We start from the raw sequence: 20047 nt of genomic DNA, 5'->3' as shown, positions 1-20047 counted from the left end.
ATATAAGATTGCAGGTCTTCTCTAGGAGGGAGTGGGAAGGGAGGAGGGAAACAGAGAGAGGGAGGGGAAAAATCTAAGATATATGGAAACAAAACTGAATTGAACTGAAAATAAAATAATTATTTAAAAAAAGTTATGTCTTTGAAAGGTAACCTAATTTGCCCCTAGTGAAGTAGATAGTACATGACACAGGTCATGTCTTATAAAGAAATGATAAAATTGAAATAATGTTTTCTAATGTTTACGCACAGTGTTTAATAATCACTACTTGACAGATTGTTTCATTTCTCTTTGACTCATTAGGTCATTTAGTGGATTTTGAAAATGTCTAACTTCACCACCACTATGGCTGAATGTCTCCTTATGGGGTTTTCTGACACCCGTGAGATGCAGATCTTATATTCTTTGCTCTTCTTAATAATTTACTCAGTAGGTCTGATGGGGAATCTCCTCATTGTCATCGTCACCACCTTTGACAGGAGACTCCACACTCCCATATACTTTTTCCTTAGGAATTTGTCCATTGTGGATGCCTGCTTCATATCAATAACTGTTCCCAAGGCATCCATTAACTCTCTGGTGAATAACAGAGATATCTCAGTTGCTGGATGTGCAGCTCAGATATTCCTGGTGTTATTTCTAGCGTGTGTTGAATTTACTGTGCTCACTGTCACGGCTTGTGATCGTTACTTTGCCATATGCCACCCATTTCTGTATCCAGTGATCATGAATCCCCGAGTCTGTATTCAGATGACCTTCACCTGCTTGTTCACTGGGATTTTGTATGGAGGATTCCATACTGGTTGAACATTTTGATCGTCTTTCTGCCATTCCAATGTGATCCATCAGTTCTTCTGTGATATCCCTTCTCTACTCAAGATCTCTTTCTCAGAGACATTCAGCAATATATTATTCTTACTTAGCTCTGGTCTGGTGATTGCGGTTTGCTGCTTTCTCTTCATCACTGTATTTTACATTAGCATATTTTCCACTGTGCTCGGATTTCCAGTGAAAGAAGAATGAAGAAAAGCCTTCTCTACTTGTGTCCCCCACATCATTGTGGTTTCTTTATTTGTTATTTCAGCCTCTTTATGTGCACCTACAACCACCTTCAGATTCTGAGTCCATTAAAAATACAATCCTTTCAATATTCTATTCCATAAGACCTCCTTTTCTAAACCCTATTATCTACAGTCTAAGGAATAAGCAGATAAAAGAGGCTTTAAGAATAATAATGAAGAGAAAGTTTTTTTAAAGGAATAAAGCAAAAACTGTAATTCTTTCTCAATGCTGTTGAACCTAATTCATCACCAAATCAAAATATCCATTTATAATTGTGCATATATGCATATATACACACATATATATGCATACATACATATCTATGCATATATACATATATTCACATATACATATACATGTGTGTGTGTGTATATATATATATACACATATATATGTATATATATGTGTGTGTGTATATATATATATATATATATATGTGTGTGTATATATATATATGGAGAGAGAGAGAGAGAGAGAAGCAGAGACAGAGAGAGAGAGTGATTGTTTCAGTTTCTGTGTTGCTATGTGTATGTTGATGGGTCTAAATGAGTGAAAAACCCTTACAATTTACGTTGATATCATCAATATCTGTAACATTTTTTCTGCCATTTTGAGGCGTATTCAAGAGTTCAAAATTATATAATTCTCTTAATCCAAGGTCTTTGCTAGCATTGCTTATGACATATAAATCAGGAATGTATACCACGCATTATTCAGGGAGTTCTTTTCTCCAATTTAATTTAACAGAGGCAATTGTGGTCCTTTAAAGGAAGTCAGAATTCATCTCAACCTAAATGTTCTAGGGATACCCATAAAGGTCAGTGGGACGTCTTTTTGAGTAACACGGTGGGTTTATTACGATGTTTTCTCTAAAAGCAAGCTTTATAGGATAGAGATGAACTGTTGGATGCACTTTCCATGTTTTTTTGTGTATATGGAATTGTTCTTTTTCTAGTCTCCTCTCCATTGACATGGTCATTTACATATTTCACACTGTTCCCGAAACTGCTGAGTTATTTTCATTTTCTCTTTACTTGCTTTTAGAACTCAGAGATTCCCTCGTACACAGGTGTCAAATTTGACACAGGTGTCAAATTATTATTATATATAAGGAACATATGTAACCATGTTAGTATTCTACTCAGAAACTCTAATTGCTTCTTGTTGTCTCTGGAATTACATGCAAAGTGTTATATGTAGAAATTAATTCCGATCACAATGCAGCTCCCACCTACCACTCAATACTAGATGAGAAATGACAGGTGGAAGAACAACCAAATGGTCAGATGAGCAACAAAATAATTAATCACTGTAAAAAGAAAAAAATAAGATAAATGTTAGAATACTAAGCAGTTGATTCAGAGATAAAATTTAAAAGGCAAACAGAAAATCCTGGAGAAATGTCAGTAGGTACTTAGAAAAAGTGAATAAATGATTTGAAATACAAGAAGCAAATAGAGAAGAAAATCATGTAAACAAAATCAGAAGGAAGAAGACGTAAGAAGGAGTGACAGAATTAATTAATGAAAAAATGTTTCTTAAGCAATTTCAAAAAGGCAAACATTGAGCTAAACACTGAACGTAGAAGTAGAACAAAAGGGAACAGTTCATTCTCCTGTTTTGGTTTTTTTTTTTTTTTTCAGGACAGAAGAATATCTTTTATTAAGTCAAGTTTTTGCCATCTCATTCATTCTCTTTCTCTTTCTCCCTGTACTCTTACTTTGAAACTTGCAAGCCAACTCTGAGTTTTGAACTTTAGTTACTTTCATAGGTAACCAAAGAAAAATTACTGACATTTAACTCGCCTTTAAATATATATATTTCTTCACATCAGCTTGTCCCTTTTTTGCATTTTTAAATTTTATTCATTTATTTTTAGTTTTCAAGATTCATTTCTACATGATTTTGAGTTCCAAATTTTCTCCCAATTTCTCCCTTCCTCCCATGCCAAACACCTTGAATTCTGATTACTCCTTCCCTCAATTTGCCCACGCTTTTATCATAACCTTTCCTTCCCTTTTCCCCATCTTCTCTCTTTTCTTGTAGGGCAAGATAACTTTCTATAACCCATGACCTATATTTCTTATTTTCCAATTGCATGCAAAACCAGTTCTCAACATTCACACCTAAAACTTTGAATTCCAACTTTTCTACTTTCCTCTCTCCTCACCCATCTCCACCGAGAAAGTAAGCAATTCAGTATAGGCTATACAATATGAGTAGCTACGCAAAAGACCTCCATAACAGTCATATTGTGAAATATTATATTTCCCTCCCTACTATCCTGCCCCCCTATTCATTGTGGTCTCTCTTCTGATCTTGTCCCTCCGCAAAAGGGTTCACTTCTAATCACTCTCTCCTCCCATTCCCCTCCTGTCATTCCCATTATCTCACTTATTCCCTTCTCCCCTACTTTTCTATTTTGTAAGATAGATTTTCATACCAAATTGAGTGTGTACTTTATTCCCTACTCAAACCACATGTGATGAGAATAAGGTTCAATTTTTCCCTCTCACCTGCCTCTTTTTCCCTTCAATTTAAAAATTTTTCTTGCCTCTTTATGAGATAATTTTTCCCATTCCATGACGCCATTTTTCCTTCCAACATATCCCTCTCTCACCCCTTAATTTCACTTTTTATGCATCATTCCTTCCCATTTAGCTCACTCTGTGCCCTTTGTCGATATATATGAATGTAATCCCTGCAACTGCCCCAATGCTGAGAAAAGTCTAAAGAGTTACAAATATTATCTTTCCATGTGAGAATATAAACAGTTCAACTTTAGTAAATTCCTTATTATTTCTCTTTCCTCTTTTCCTTTTCATGCTTCTCTGGATTCTTGTGTTTGGAAGTCAAATTTTCTGTTCCACACTGGTTTTTTTTTTTATATTAAAGTTATTTATTTTCAGTGTTCTACAATCACTAACATACAACTTAGACTTTTTCCCCTCCCTCCCCACTACCTTGCCCCTCCTTCTCCGAGAGGTCATATAATTTTATATAGGTTCTAAATATATATTCCTATTACATATATTTTCACCATGGCTGTATAGAAGAATTAAAATTAATGGGAGAAATCACATAACAAACCAAAACGTAATACAAAAGAAAATGATCTGCTACATTCTGCGATTGAATTCCATAGTTCTTTCTCTGGAAGTGGAAGGCATTTTGCCTTAAAGACCATTGGGAATTTTTTTAAGTCCCTGCACTGCAATGAGGTTCCAAGCCTACCAGAAAAATCTCTTGCACACTGTGGTCTTTGCTGTGCACAAAGTTCTCCTGCTTCTGCTCCTTTCGCTCAGGATCAGATCATATAACTCTTTCTAGTCCTCTCTGAAGTCTTCCTGTTTATCATTCCTTATAGCACAACAGTATTCCATCACATTCATATGCCATAATTTATTCAGCCATTCCCCAATTGATGGGCATCCCCTTGATTTCCAGGTATTGGCCACCACAAAGAGTGCTGCTGTCCTGGCCTATGCCGTGGGCTTCCCAGTCATCTTACCTTAGTCCAGGTCTTTGGTGGCTAGCTGGATAAACGTATCAAGAGAAGAGACTTTCCAGAGTCAAACAAGGGTTAGGCTCTATTCAGTATCTTGGTTACATGTCCATATGCAGGCGAGTTCTTCCCCAGGAGAAAGGAACCTCCCTCCTCTTAAGAAGCAAGGATCACACAGCGAGAGGACGGGGGTGGAAGAGGGGAGGGACCCCCCTCAGGCTTTCCTGCCCCGACTTAAGCTCTCCCAGCCGTATAGTCTGCACGTGGATACAGTGCATGCTCTCAGCCCCTAGCTAATTAACAAAAAGGTGTGCTCAGACCACGGACCAATCTCAAGGGTGGGATGCTCTCCCCAGCAAATTTCCACTGAGAAGAGGTGGAGAAAAAAGAAAGCTCAAGTCTCACTCCTCAATTCCCAGCTGTTCCCTGGGGGGCCTCATGAAAGCTCACAATCAAGAAGCCCTCATTTTTACCTGCCCGAAACCGTTCGCTTGAGAACTGAGCTTACACCCCAACATGCTGCTATAAATATTTTTGCACATTTGGGACCTTTCCCATTTTTATGATGTCTTGGGGATACAGTCCTAGAAGCGATATTACAGGGTCAAAGGGTATGCATATTTTTCTAGTCCTTTGGGCATAATTCCAAACTGGCCTCCAGAATGTTTGGATCAGCTTACAGCTCCACCAACGTTGAATTAGCGTTCAAACTCTCCCTCATCCTCTTTAACATTTATCCTCTTCATGTTCTGTCATGTTAGCCGATCTGATAGTTGTGATGTGATACCTCAGAGTTGCTTTGATTTGCATCTCTCTAATCAATAATGATTTAGAGAATTTTTTCATATGACTATAGATAGCTTTAATTTCTTCCTCTCAAAACTTCCTGTTCATATCCTTTGACCATATTTCAATTGGGTAATGACCTGAATTTTTGTACATTGGACTCAATTCTTTATATATTCTAGAAATGAGGTCTTTATCATAGACACTAGCTGCAAAAATTCTTTCACAGTTTCCTGGCATCCTCAAAATTTTGGTTGCATTGGGAATGGTTGTGCAAAAACTTGTCAGTTTAGTGTAATCAAAATTATCCATCTTGCACTTCATAATGCTTTCTATCTCTTCTTTCCTCAAAAATTCTTCCATTCTACAGAAATCTGATAAGTATACTATTCCTTGCTGCACCAATTTGTCCATAGTATCAATCTTTATACCTAGATCGTGTACCCATTTCGACTCTATTCCTGTTTACAGTGTCAGGGATTGGTCTATGTCTAGTTTCCACCACACCGTTATACAGTTTTCCCAGCAATTTTTGGCGAACAATGAGTTCTTATCCCAGAAACTGGGGTCCTTTGGTTTATCAAACAGTAGATTGGTATATTCATTGCCAACTGTCTTGAGTACCTAGTCTATTCCACTTGACCACCTTCTGTTTCTTAGTCAATATCAACTGGTTTTGAAAATTGTTGTTTTATAATACAATTTGAGATCTGGTAGAGGTAGGCCACTTTCCCTAGCATTACTTTTCATTAGTTCTCTTGCTATTCTGGACTTTTTTTTCTTCCAAATGAATTTTGATATTATTTTTTTCCAGCTCTAGAAAATAATTATTAGATAGTTTGATTGGTATGGCGCTAAATTAGTAAATTAATTTAGGTAGAATTGTCATTTTGTTATGTTGACTCTGCCTACCCACAAGTAATTGATGCTTCTCCACTTACTTATATATGACTTTATTTGTGCTAAAAGTCTTGTAATTTTGTTCACATACTTCCTCGATTTGTTTTCGCAAGTAGACTCCCAAATATTTTACATTGTCTAACTCGTCTTTAAATGAGAATTCTCTTTTTATTTCTTGCTGTTGGGTTTTGTTACTAGTAAATAGAAATGCAGAAGATTTGTGCCGGTTTATTTTGTAACCTGTAACTTTGCCAAAATTGTTTATTTTTTCAAGTAGTTTTTTCTTGCATCTCTGGGATTTTCTGAATATATCATCATATCATCTGCAAAGCGTGATAATTTAGTTTCTTCTTTGCATATTCTAATTCCTTCAGTTTCATTATCTTCTTTAATTGCTACAGCTAACATTTCTAGTGCCATGTTAAATAACAGTGGCGATAATGGACATCCTTGTTTCACACTTGATCTTACTTGAAATGCCTCAAGCTTATCTCTATTCCATATAATGGCTGATAAAGGTTTTAGGTAGATACTGCTTAATATTTTATGGAAAGTTCCCTTTATTCCTATGATCTCCAGTGTTTTTATTAGGAATGGGTGTTGTATTTTGTCAAAAGGTTTTTCTGCATCTATTGTGATAAACGTGGTTTCTATCAGTTTCGTTGTTGATATGATAAAAAATTCTAATATTTTTCCTAATATTATAGCAGCCCTGCATTGGTGGTATGAATCCTACCTGATCTTAATGTATTATTCTTGTGAGAAGTTGCTGTATTCTTTTTGCTAAAACCTTTTTTAAAAATTTTTGCATCTATATTCATTAAAGAAGTTGGTCTATAGTTTTCTTTCTCTGTTTTGTATGTTCCTGGTTTAGAAATAAAAACCATATTTCTATCATAAAAATAATTTTGGAGTACTCCTTCTTCCCAGATTTTCCCAAATAGTCCACATAATATTTGAATTAACTGTTCTTTAACTCTTTGATAGAATTTGCTTGTAAATCCATCTGGCCCTGGAGATTTTTTCCTAGGGAGTTCATTGATGGCTTGTTCAATTTCTTTTACTGAGATGGGGTTTTTTAAATGTTTAACTTTCTCTTCTGTTTATCTGGGCAATTTAAGTTTTTTAAAACGGTCATCCATCTCAGTTAGATTGTTGAATTTATGGGCATAAAGTTGGGCAAAGCAATTTCTAATTTTTGTTTTAATTTCCTCCTCATTGAAGGTGAGTTCATCCCTTTCATTTTTGATATTGGTAATTAGGTTTTCTTCTTTCTTTTTTTAATCAAATTGACCAAAGGCTTATCAATTTCATTAGTTTTCTTCATAAAACCAACTATTAATTTTATTTATTAGTTTAATAGTTTTATTAATTTCAATTGTATTGATCTCTCCTTTGATTTCCAGTATTTCTAATTTGATATTTTTTGGGAATTTTCAATTTTTTTTCTAGCTTTTTCAGTTAAATTCACAAGTCATTGATCTCCTCTTTTTCTATTTTATTCATGTGGCCATTCAAAGTTATAAAACTTCCCCTAGGAACTGTTTTTTCAGTGTCCCATAAGATTTGGTAAACTGTCTTATTATTGTCATTCACTTGAATGAATATCTTGATTGTTTCTATGATTTGTTGTTTAACCCACCCCTTCTTTATGATTTGATCATTTAGTTTACAATTAATTTTTGGTCTCTCTTTCCATGACCTTAAATTACATATGATTTTTATTGCATTATGATCTGAGAAGGATGCATTGACTATCTCTTCCTTTCTGCACTGGATTGTGAGGGTTTTATACCCTACATGGTCACTTTTGTATATATGCCACGTTCCACTGAGAAAAGTGGAAATTCCTTTCTATCTCCATTTGATTTTCTCCAGAAGTCTATCATGTCTACCTTGTCCAGAGTTTTATTCACCTCCATACCTTCTCTATTGTTTATTTTAAGGTTATACTTATCAAGTTCAGAGAGGAGGAGGTTGAAGTCCCCCACAGGAATAGTTTTGCTGCCTAATTCTTCCTGCAACGACCTCCACCTATCCTCTAAGAATTTGGATGCTATACCACTTGGAGCATTCGTATTGCTTCATTGGCTGCAGTGCCTTTTTGGAGGATATAGTTTCCTTCCTTATCTCTTTTGGTTACATCTATTTCTGCTTTTGCTTTGTCTAAGATTTGGATTGCTATCCCTGCTTTTCTTACATCAGTTGAAGCACAATACTTTCTGCTACAACCTTTTATCTTTACTCTGTGTGTGTGTCCCCTTCCTTATGTGTTTCTTCTAAACAACATCTTGTTGGATTATGGCTTTTAATCCATTCTGCTATCCATCTCCGTTTTATGGGAGAGTACATTCTATTCTCATTCACAGTTATGATTACAATCTGTGTCTTTCCCTCCATCATCTTTCCCACCATTTGTGCTTTTAGTTCTCCTGTCTCCCTTCCCCTCCTCAATAGAGTTTTCACTTTTGACCACCGCCTCCCGCAGTCTTCCCTTCCTTCTTTCAACTCCCCTCCCTTTTGCTCCCCTTACCCTTACCATTTCTTTTCTCCCTTTCAGCTTCCCCTCCCCTTTCTTCTTCCTTCCCCTCCTACTGTCCATAAAGCTAGTTAGTTTTATATACCTAATTAAGTTTATTGTTTCCTCCTTGCACCAAATCAGATGAGAGTACCTCTCAAATAATGCACATCTCCCTCCCCTCTTTTCCTCTACTATAATACAATTTTGTACTTCTTCCTGTGACGTTATTTATAATTTTCTCCTTCCTCCTTTTCACATCTCCTATTACAATCACTTTGCATGCTTGAATCACGTTTTTATCATCACGTCATTTACTTTATACTTGTTCCCTCCTTCTCTCTCTCTCTCTCTCTCTCTCTCTCTCTCTCTCTCTCTATATATATATATATATATATATATATATATACATACATATATATGCATATATATACATATATATGCATATATATATGCATATATATACATATATATGCATATATATACATATATATACGTATATGTATGTCTTTTATACTTCATAATAGATGTACAATTCTCAAGATTAACAAGTATCATATTCCCATATAGGGAGGTAACCAGTTTGCCCAGATTGAGTAACAAGCTTTTCTTTTCCCGTTTACCTTTTTAAGCCACTCTTTACATTTGCATTTGAAGATCGAATATTCTATTGAGTTCTGGCCTTTTTGTCAGAAAGATCCGGAAATCGTCTATTTCTTTGAACGTCCAACTCCACGCCTGAAGTGTTATGCTGGAAAATCTGGATCTTGGGTAAAATATTCCTATGAGTTTTTTCAGATCTCTTTCAGGGTGTGATTGATGAATTCTTTCCATATGTCTTTTGCCCTCTCCTTCTAGAATGTCAGGGCAGTTTCCCTTGATAATTTCATGAAAGATGATGTCTAGGAACTTTATTGTTGATCATGGCTTTCAGATAGAAAAATAGTTTTTAAGTTGTCTCTCCTGGACCTCTTTTCCAAGTCAGTTGTTTTCCCATGAGATATTTCACATTGTCTTGTATTTTTTTCATTCTTTTATTTTCCAGGTTTCTCATGAAACGATTAACTTCAAATGCTCCGTTCTAATATTTTAATTGAATTATTTTGTTTTCAGCGTTCACCAATCACTTTCATATGTTAGATTTTTTCCACTCCCTCCCCTTTATTCTTCCCTCCCTCCCCACTTCCTCCGTGAGACAGAGTACAATCTTTTACAGGTTCTATACGTGCATTCCTATTAAATGTATGTTGCAGAGAATAATTAAAATGAATGTGGAAACCATAAAACAAAACAAAATATAATATAATACAAAAGAAAATGGTCTCTTTATGTCTGTGATTCAGTTCTATTATTCTTTCTCTGAATGTGGAAAGTCTCAAGAGTCCATTGGGAATTTTTTAAATACATGCATTTAATTGAAATACTAAGTCTACCAGAAAAATTCCTAGCACATTGTGTTTGTTATTGTGTACCAAGCTCTCCTAGTTCTACACCTTTCACTCAGCCTCAGTTCATATAAGCCTTTCCAGGATTCTCTTAAGTTTTCCCGTTCATCATTTCGCATAGCACAATAGTATTCCATAACATTCATAAACCAAAGGGTATGCACATTTTTGTAACCCTTTGGGCATAGTTCCAAATTGCTCTCCAGAATAGTTGGATCAGGTCAGAACTCCACCCACAAGGAATTAGTTTTCCAAGTCTCCCACATCTTCTCCCACGTTTATCATCTACCGGTTTTGTCATGATAGCCATTTCGATAGGTATGATGTTGTACCTCAGAGTTGTTTTGATTTGCATCTCTAATCAGTAGTGATGTAGAGCATTTTTTCATATGATTATAGATGGTTTTAATTTTTTTCTCTGAAAATTGCCTGTTCATATCCTTTGACCATTTATCTACTGGGGAATGACATATTCCTGTACATTTGACTCAGTTCTCTCTACATTTTAGAAATGAGGTCTTTACCACAGACGTTATTTGCAAAAATTTTTTCCCAGTTTTCTGTTTACCTCCTAATCTTGGTTGCATTGGGTTGTTTATGCAAAAATTCTTTCAGTTTAAATTAATCAAAATTATTAATTTTGCCCTTCACAATATTTTCTGTCTTGTTGCATCATAAATTTCTCTTTTCTCCATAAATCTCATAAATACACTATTCCTTGCTCCTCTAGTTTTTTTTTTCTTTTTTACCGTACCAATCCTTATGCCTCGATAATGTATCCATTTGGACTTTACTCTTATGTATGGTGTCAGGCATTAGTCTATGCCCAGTTTCCACCACACTGTTATCCAGTTTCCCCAGAAATTTTTATCAAACAATGAGTTCTTATCCCAGAATCTGGGGTCATTGGGTTTATCAAACAGTAGATTGCTATATTCATGAACTACCGTGTCTTGAGTACCCTATTGAGTACCCTATTCCCTTGGTCTATCCTCTGTTTCTTAGCCAGTAACAAGTGGTTTTGACGATTACTGATTTATAATACAATTCGGGATCTAATAGGGCTAAGCCACCTTCTCTAGCATTCCTATTCATTAGTTCCTTCAGTATTCTGGACATTTTGTTCTTCCAGGTGAATTTTGATATTATTTTTTCTAGTTCTAGAAATAATTATCTGACAGTTTGATGGGTATGGCACTGAATAAGTAAATTAATTTAGGTGCCCATGAGCAACTGATGTTTTTTCCACTTACTTACATCTGATTTTATTTGTGCAAAAAGTGTTTTGTAATTTTGGTCATATAGTCCCTGGGTTTGTTTTGGCAGGTAGACTTTTAGATATTTTATAATGTCTACTGTAACTTTGGATAGGATTTCTCTTTCTATGTCTTGTTGTTGGTGTTTGGAAGTAATATAAATAAATGCAGAAGATTTGTATGGGTTTATTTTGTAACTTGCAACTTTGCCAAAGTTGTTCATTATTTAAAGTAGTTTTTTACTTGATTATCTGTGGTTGTCTAAGTATATCATCATTTTATCTGCAAAGACTGATTCCTTAATTTCTTCTCTGACTATTCTAATTCTTTCAATTTCTTTTTCTTCTCTTATTGCCACAGTTAGCATTTCTAATACCATATTGAATACGAGTGGTGAAACTGGACATACTTGTTGATCTTATTGGAAATGCATCTAGCTTGCCTCCATTGCATATAACACTTGCTGATGGTTTTAGGTAGCCACGGTTTATGATTTTATGGAAAGTTCCAATTATTGGTATGCCTTCCAGTGTTTTCAACAGGAGTAGTCGTTGTATATTTTCAAAAGCTTTTTCTCCATCAATTGAGATATTCATGTGGTTTCTGTTACTTTTGTTATTGATATGATTAATAATGCTAATAGTTTTTCGAATATTGAACCAGCCCTGCATCCCTGCTGTAAATCTTACCTGATCATAATGAATTATTCTAGTGGAACATTGCTGTTTTCTATTTGCTAAAATCTTATTTAAAACTTTTGCAAATATACTCATTAGAGAAATTGGTCTATCATTTTCTTTCTCTGTTTTGGCTCTTCCTGGTTTACATATCAGAATCATATTTCTATCATAAAGAAAATTTGGTAGGACTCATTCTTCAGCAATTTTCCCAAAGAGTCTATATAGTATTGGAATTAACTGTTCTTGGAATGTTTGATAGAACTCTCTTGTACGTCCATCTGGCCCTGGATATTTTTTTCTAGGGAGTTCATTGACGGCTTGTTCCATTTTCTTTTCTGAGATGGGGTTATTTCAGTACTCAACTTCCTCTTCTGTTAATCTGGGCAACTTTTATTTTTTACAATAATCATCCATCGTATTTAGATTGACGAATTTACATGCATACAGTTGGGCCAAGTAATTTCTAATTTTAATTTCCTCCTCATTAGAGGTTAGTTCAGGCACTTCATTTTTGATATTGGTAATTTGGTTTTCTTCTTTCTTTTATAATCAAATTGACCAAAAGTTTATCAATTTTATTGTTTTTTTTTCATAAAACCAACTGTTAGTCTTATTTATTAGTTCATTAGGTTTCTTAATTTCAATTTTATTTATCTGTCCTTTGGTTTTCAGTATTTGTAATTTGTTATTTCTTGGGGATTTTCAATCTGTTTTTTTCTAGCTTTTTCAGCTTCATGCCCTATTTATTGATCTCCTCTTTCTCTATTTAATTCACATAAGCATTGAAAGATATAAAAATTCCCCAAAGAATGCTTTTGTAGTGTCCCGTAAGATTTGGCAGTTTGTCTTCTTATTGTAATTCTCTTGAATGAAGTTCTTGAGAGTTTCTATAATTTGTTGTTTAACCCACTTATTCTTTTGCTTAGTTTCCAATTAGTTTTTCCTTTATACTTCCCTGGCCTTTGATTACATATAAGTTTTATTGCATTATGATCTGAGAAGCATGCATTGACTATCTCTGTGGTTCTGTACTGGATTGTGAGGTTTTCAGTGGCTTAGTACATTGTCAGTTTTTGTATATGTGCCATGTACCACTGAGAAAAGTGTATATTCCTTTCTATCACCATTCAGTTTTCTCCAGAGATTTATCATATCTACCTTACGCAGAGTTCTATTCACCTTCTTAACCTCTTTCTTGTTTATTTTGAGGTTAGATTTATCAAGTTCAGAGAGTGGGAGGTTCAGACCCCCCACTAATATTGTTTTGCTGTGTTTTTCTTGCTATGACTCCCTTAACTTCTCCTCTAAGAATTTGGACGCTATAACATTTAGAGATGTTTAGAACTGAAATTGCTTTATTCTCTTAGTTCCTTTTAGTAGGATACAGCTTCTTTCTTTATCTCTACTGATTAGATCGATTTCTGCTTTTGTTTTGTGAGAGATTAGGATTCTTATCCCCGCTTTTTTTACATCAGATGAAACACAAAATATTCTGCTCCAATATTTTACCTTTAATCTGTGTGTGTGCTCCAGTTTCAAATGTGTTTATTGTAAACAACATATTGTTGGATTATGGTTTTAATCCATTCTGCTGTCTGGCTCTGTTTTATAGGAGATTTCATCCCATTTATGCTCACAGTTATGATTACTGTCTGCGTCTTTCATTCCATCCCCTCTCCCCTTGTTTATGCTTTTAGTTCTCACTTATGTCTTCCCCTCGACACTGGAGTTTTAATTTTTGACCATAGCCTCCCTCAGTCTTCCCTCCCTTCTTTCAGTCACGCTTCTTTTTCATCCTCTTTTCCCTTACTGCTTCTTCCCTCCCCTCCCTTTTGGCTTCCCCTCCCTTTTAGCTTCCTCTCCCTTTTCTTTCCCCCTTCCCCTCCTCCTGCCTATAGAGCTAATTGTGTTTGTATACTTAACTGATTTTCTTTTATCCTCCTTGAATCCAATCAGATGAGAGTACCTCTCAAATAACACTCATTTCTTTCCCCTCTTTCCCTCAACTGTAATGTGTTTTTTGCCTCTTCCTGTGATGGAATTTGTTTTTTCCTGCCTCCTCCTTTTCACATCACCCATTACAATCCCTTTGTACCCTTAAATCACATTTATTATCATCACATTATTTAATTTCTACCCACTCCCTTTATCTATGTACATTGCTTTTACATTTGATAATAAGTATACAATTGGCAAGATTAACAAGTATTGTCTTCCCTTATAGGAATGTAAACAGTTTGCCCGTGTTGTGTAACAACTCCCCTCCCCCCCCCCGTTTACCTTTTTATGCTTCTTTTCAGACCTGAGTTTGAATATCAAATTTTCTGCTAAGTTCTGGCCTCTTCATCAGGAAGTTCTGGAAATCATTTATTTCATTGAATGTCTATCTGCTTGCTTGAAATAGCATGCTCCTCTTTGTTGGATAATTAATCTTCGTGGTAGTCCCAGCTCCTTTGTCTTACAGAATATCATATTCCTATTTCTTTGATCTTTTAATGTAGAAGCTGCAAGGTCCTATCTTATCCCGACTGCAGCTCCTCCATATTTGAATTGTTTCTTTCTGCCTTCCTGCAGTATTTTCTCTTTCACTTGATAGTTCTTAAATTTGGTAATGATATTCCTTAGTGTTTTTAGTTTAGGGTCCCTTTTAGGAGGTGAATGGTGAATTCTTTCAATGACTATTTTGTCCTCTGGATATAGGACTTCTGGGCAATTTTCCTTGATAATTTCTTGGATGATATTGTCCAGACTCACTTCTAGGTGTGGCGCCATGTGTATCAATGGCACTATCAATGTATACATTCCAGGAAAGTATAATGCCAAAGTAAATAAACTCACCCATAGTATTCTAAACTCCTCCATTTGCTGTAATGAATGATTACACATATTTGTGCTGTGGTGCTGGCTGATGGAACACATATATTTTCCTTTATTTATTTTTAATACTAATTTTTTCCTCCAGTTGCATATTAAGAAAATTTTTGATTACATTGGTTTGGTATGTGTACAGGCCTCTTAATTTAATATCACTGAAATTATCTATTTTACATTTTATAATGCTCTCTATCTCGTTTGTTCATAACTTTATACCCTCACCATAGGTTGGACAAATAGACTATTCCGAACATATTGTAGGATTATGGTTTTTGATCCACTCTGATACCCATTTCTGTTTTATGGGAGAGTTCGTTCCATTCACATTTACAGCTATGATCAGTAATTTTATATTTTTATATTTTTATATTTATATTTTCCATCCTATTCTTCCTCTTATTTGTCTTCTCTCTCCTTTCACCCTTTACCTCTTCTCCATTCTTTTGCCTCTACCACCTCCCCTGGTTTGTCCTCCCTTCTGCCATCCCCCTCATCTTACTTAATCTCTTCTCCACCTACTTTCCTGTCAGGTAAAATAGGTACTTATATTAAACTGATAGCATATATTATTTTCTCTTTGAATCAATAATTATGAGAGTATCATTTGAGCAATGCTGATTAGCCACCCTCCCATATTCCCCTACATTATAATAATGTCCCATGCCTCTTCATGGAAAATAATTTTCCCCTGCCTGTTTCTTCCTCCTGCACCCATTGAACGTTTCTTTCTCATCCAGTAATTTTTTATATCATTTCTTCAAATTCACTTTATACTTGTATCCTCTGCCTATGCATATACCTTCTAGTTGCACTATTAGTTACACAATTTTTAAGAATCCCAAATATCAGCTTCCTGTGTGGGTATATAAGCAGTTTAGCTCTGTTGAATCCCTTATATTTTCTTTTCCATTGTTACCTTTGTAAACTTATCTTGGGTATTTACATTGGAGGTCAAATATTTGGTTTAGTTCTGTTCTTCAATGAAAAGTTGAAATTCTTCTATTTTTGGAGATGGTTGAGTAGAAAGATGGACCTGATCTAGCTCTCCCATAATAGCCCATAAAATACCTGGCAAAATGACTCTAAACAAATTCTAAAGCATCAAAAGTCACAAAACAGAGTGAAAGAGATTTCCGGCCAAAGACAGCCTGGAATCCAATAGGAAAGATCTATTGTACTGGACAAGGAATAGAATGCAAGTCAGTCAGGGCCAGGCAGCAGGGACAGGACTGGAGCAAGTTTCAGGGCATGGAACCATATTTTCCCAGATTTCTCTACCCACAAATGACAAATATAGCTTCAAAGTTCATTAAGAAAGCTCTTTCACCTGGGTGAGAAGGATATGATGTCTTGCCACAGCCCTGGCCCCAGGGTGGCGGGATCCATTGAGGCAGGACCATTCACTTTTGGAGCACTCATCCTAGCGACCCTGTGAGAATTGAATAACTGATCTGGATCTAATTCCTGAGTGGCAATCCTGGGGTGAGGAGGAGCAATGGAGGGGTGGAGCTAGTGGAGACTCTGGAGAAGGAATCCTACTCTCAGATTCTAGAAAGAAAAGAATGTTTTTTGTTAGTCCCAGACAAGAGTGCAGGCCAGGAGAGGGGGAAACTCCTATCCCTGGATTGTGCCACCTTGGAGGAACTGAGAATTTATAGGCTTCAAGAATATACCCTCTACTTGACAAAGGACTCAAAAAAAGTATCTGGCTGGGAAAATGCCCAGAAAAGGGGGAAAGGCTACAAGAGGTTATTTTCTTGGTGAAAAGTCATTTTCTTGCATCCTTTCAGATGAGGAAGAACAAAACATACTATCACAGGAAGACATTAAAGTCAAGGCATCTTCATCCAAAACCTCCAAAAATATGCAATGGTCTCAGACCATGGAAGAGCTCAAAAAATTTTTTTTTTGAAAATCAAGTAATAATGATGGAGAAATGAAAGTGATGCAAGAAAATCATGAAAAGTAAGTCAACAGAGTGCTAAAGGAGACCCTAAAACTGCTGAAGATAATAACATCTTTACAAATAGATTAACTTGAATGGCAAAGGAAGTCCAAAAATCCAATAAGGAGAAGAATGCTTTACAAAGCAGAATTAGCCAAATGCAAGAAAACAGTTCTTTAAAAATTAGAATGGATCAGATGGAAACTAATGACTTTATGAGAAACCAAGCTATTACAAAACCAAAATTAAAATAAAAGAATAGAAGACAATGTGAAATATCTCACTGGAAAAAATAACTGACCTGGAAAATAGATCCAGGAGAGGTAATTTAAAAATTATTAGTCTACCTGAAAACGATGACCAAAATAAGAGCCTAGATATCATCTTCCAAGAAATTATCAAGGAAAATTACTCTGAAATTTTAGAACCTAAGGGTAGAACAGAAATAGAAAAAAAAATAACAGATCACCTCCTGAGAAAGATCCCCAAAGGAAAACTCCTAGGAATATTGTAGCCAAATTACACTGTTCTCAGGTCAATGAGAAAGTATTGCAATCAGCCAGAAAGAAACAATTCAAGTATTGTAGAAATGCAATTAGGACAATGAAGAATTTAGCATCTTCTACACTAAAGGATCAAAGGGCTTGGAATATGATATTATAGAGATCAAAGGAGACAGAACTAAAACCAAGAATAACATATCCAGCAAAACTGAATATAATACTTCGGGGGAAAACAGTTAAAAAATAAAATGTACTGTTGAATGGAATGTACCAGGAGTAAGAGAAAGGGAGATGTAGAATGTAGCAAATCATCTCACACGCAAGAGCGAAAAAAAGAGCTTCTACAATGAAAGGAAGTAATTGAACCTTACTCTCATGGGATTTACCTTAAGGAGGGAATAACACACATTCAAGTGAATATGGAAATCTATTTTACCCTGCAGTAAGTCAAGGTAGAAGAAGATAGGAGAGAGAAGATAAGAGAAGCATCAGTAAATTGGGGAAAGGGAAAACCTGAAGAAACCACTACTGTAGGAGGACAGGCCAGGCGAGAGAATGGAATAAATGAAGGGCAGGATAGGACAGAGGAAAATATGGTTAGTCTTTTACAACACAAATATTATGGAAGTGCTTTGCATTGTTACACATATATGACATATATTGAATTGTGTGTTTTCTCAATGAGGGTGAGTGGGGAGGGAGGGTGAGATTATGAAACTGAAAACTTTAAGAAGGAATGATAAAATATATTTATGCATGCCACTAGAAATTAAGGTATATAGACAATGGAGTATAGAAATCTGTTTTGCCCTCCAGGAAAATAGAGGAGAAGAGGGATGGAAGAAGGGTGGATATTAGAATGGAGGACAGACTGGAGGAAGGGGTGGATGGGGTGCATGCTGTCCTGGAGTGGAGGATAGGGAGAGATGGGGAGAAAATTTTGAATTCATATTCCTGTGGAAATGAATGTTGAGCTGAAAAATTATTAGATTCTGTATTTGAAACAATAAAAAAGAAAAAAGTCCTTCTATTTTATTGTATCACCATTTTCCCCTTGATATTTTATGCTTCATTTTTCTGGTTAAGTGATTTCTGGTTGCAGTCCCAGCTCCTCTGTCTTCTGGAATATCATGATCCATGACCTCTGACCCTTCAATGTTCCAGCTCCCAAGTCCTGAATAATCATGATTATAACTCCCTGATATTTGATTTTGGGAGGAGCAAGCTGTAGTTTTGTTTTTTTTTTTTTTGACCTGATACTGCTAAATTTGGATATAATATTCCTTGGAGATTTTATTTTGGGATCTCTTTCTTGACTTTATCAACAGATTCTTTCAATGATTATTTTGCCCTCTTGTTCCAGGAAATCAGAGAAGTCTTTGATAATTTTCTTGAACGCTGTCCAGATCCTCTTTTTGTTTATAACATTCAGGTAGTCCAGTGACTCTGATATTTTCTCCTCCGGACCTATTTTCCAGGTTGTCTGCTTTTCACATGAAGTACTTTAGATTTTCTTCCATTGTTTTCATTCTTTTTTCTTTTATTCTTTCTCATACAGGCATTAGCTTCTACTTGTGCAATTCTAACTTTTAAAGTATTATTTGCCTCAATTACTTGTGCTTATGTTTTCGTTTGGGGAGTTCCATTTTTTTAAGCAGTTTTCCCAATTATTGACCGTTTTTATTCATAATTTCCTTGAATCACTTTCATTGTCTCCCCCATTTTTCTTCTGCTTCTCATATATGATTTTTAAGCTCCTTTTGGAGGTCTTCCATAAGTTCTTTTCTTTTTTCTTTTGTGCTTCAGACTACTTCCCGTTTTTCTTTTCTTTTTTTAAATTAATTTATTTAACTGTTAACATTCATTTTCACAAAATTTTGGGTTCCAAATTTTCTCCCCATTTGTCCCCTCCTCCCACCCCAAAGCACCAAGCATTCTAATTGCCCCTATCACCAATCTGCCCTGTCTTCTATCATCCCTCCCTTCCCTTGTCCCCATCTTCTCTTTTGTCCCGTAGGGCCAGATAACATTCTATACCCCTTTACCTGTAATTCTTATTTCTTATTAGCAAGAACAGGACTCGACAGTTGTTCCTAAAACTTTGAGTTCCACCATCTCTTCATCTCTCCCTCCCCACCCATTCCCTTTTGAAGGCAAGCAATTCAATATATGCCATATCTGTGTAGTTTTGCAAATGACTTCCATAATAGTCGTGTTCTGTAAGACTAACTGTATTTCCCTCCATCCTATCCTGCCCCCCATTGCTTCTATTCTCTCTTTGGATCCTGTCCCTCCCCAAGAGTGTTGACTTCAAATTTGTCCCTCCTCCCATTGCCCTCCCTTCCATCATCCCCCCCACCCTTCTTATCCCCTTCTCCCCCACTTTCCTGTATTGTAAGATTGGTTTTCATACCAAAATGAGTGTGTATTTTATTCCTTCCTTTAACGGAATGTAATGAAAGTAAACTTCATGTTTTTCTCTCACCTCCCTTCTTTTCCCCTCTACTAAAAAGTCTTTTGCTTGCCTCTTTTATGAGAGATAATTTGCCCCATTCCATTTCTCATTTTCTCCT

General features: G+C 35.7%; 1 pseudogene; it reads left to right on the top strand.

The window, feature by feature from the left end:
• Positions 1–324: 324 nt before the first annotated feature.
• LOC140507366 (olfactory receptor 14C36-like) lies at positions 325–1255 on the top strand (annotated as a pseudogene).
• The last annotated feature ends 18792 nt before the right edge of the window (positions 1256–20047 follow it).

Source organism: Notamacropus eugenii, chromosome 5 (assembly GCF_028372415.1).
Source record: "Notamacropus eugenii isolate mMacEug1 chromosome 5, mMacEug1.pri_v2, whole genome shotgun sequence".
NCBI classification, from domain to species: Eukaryota; Metazoa; Chordata; class Mammalia; order Diprotodontia; family Macropodidae; genus Notamacropus; species Notamacropus eugenii.
This window is presented reverse-complemented; position numbering and strand designations above follow the sequence as displayed.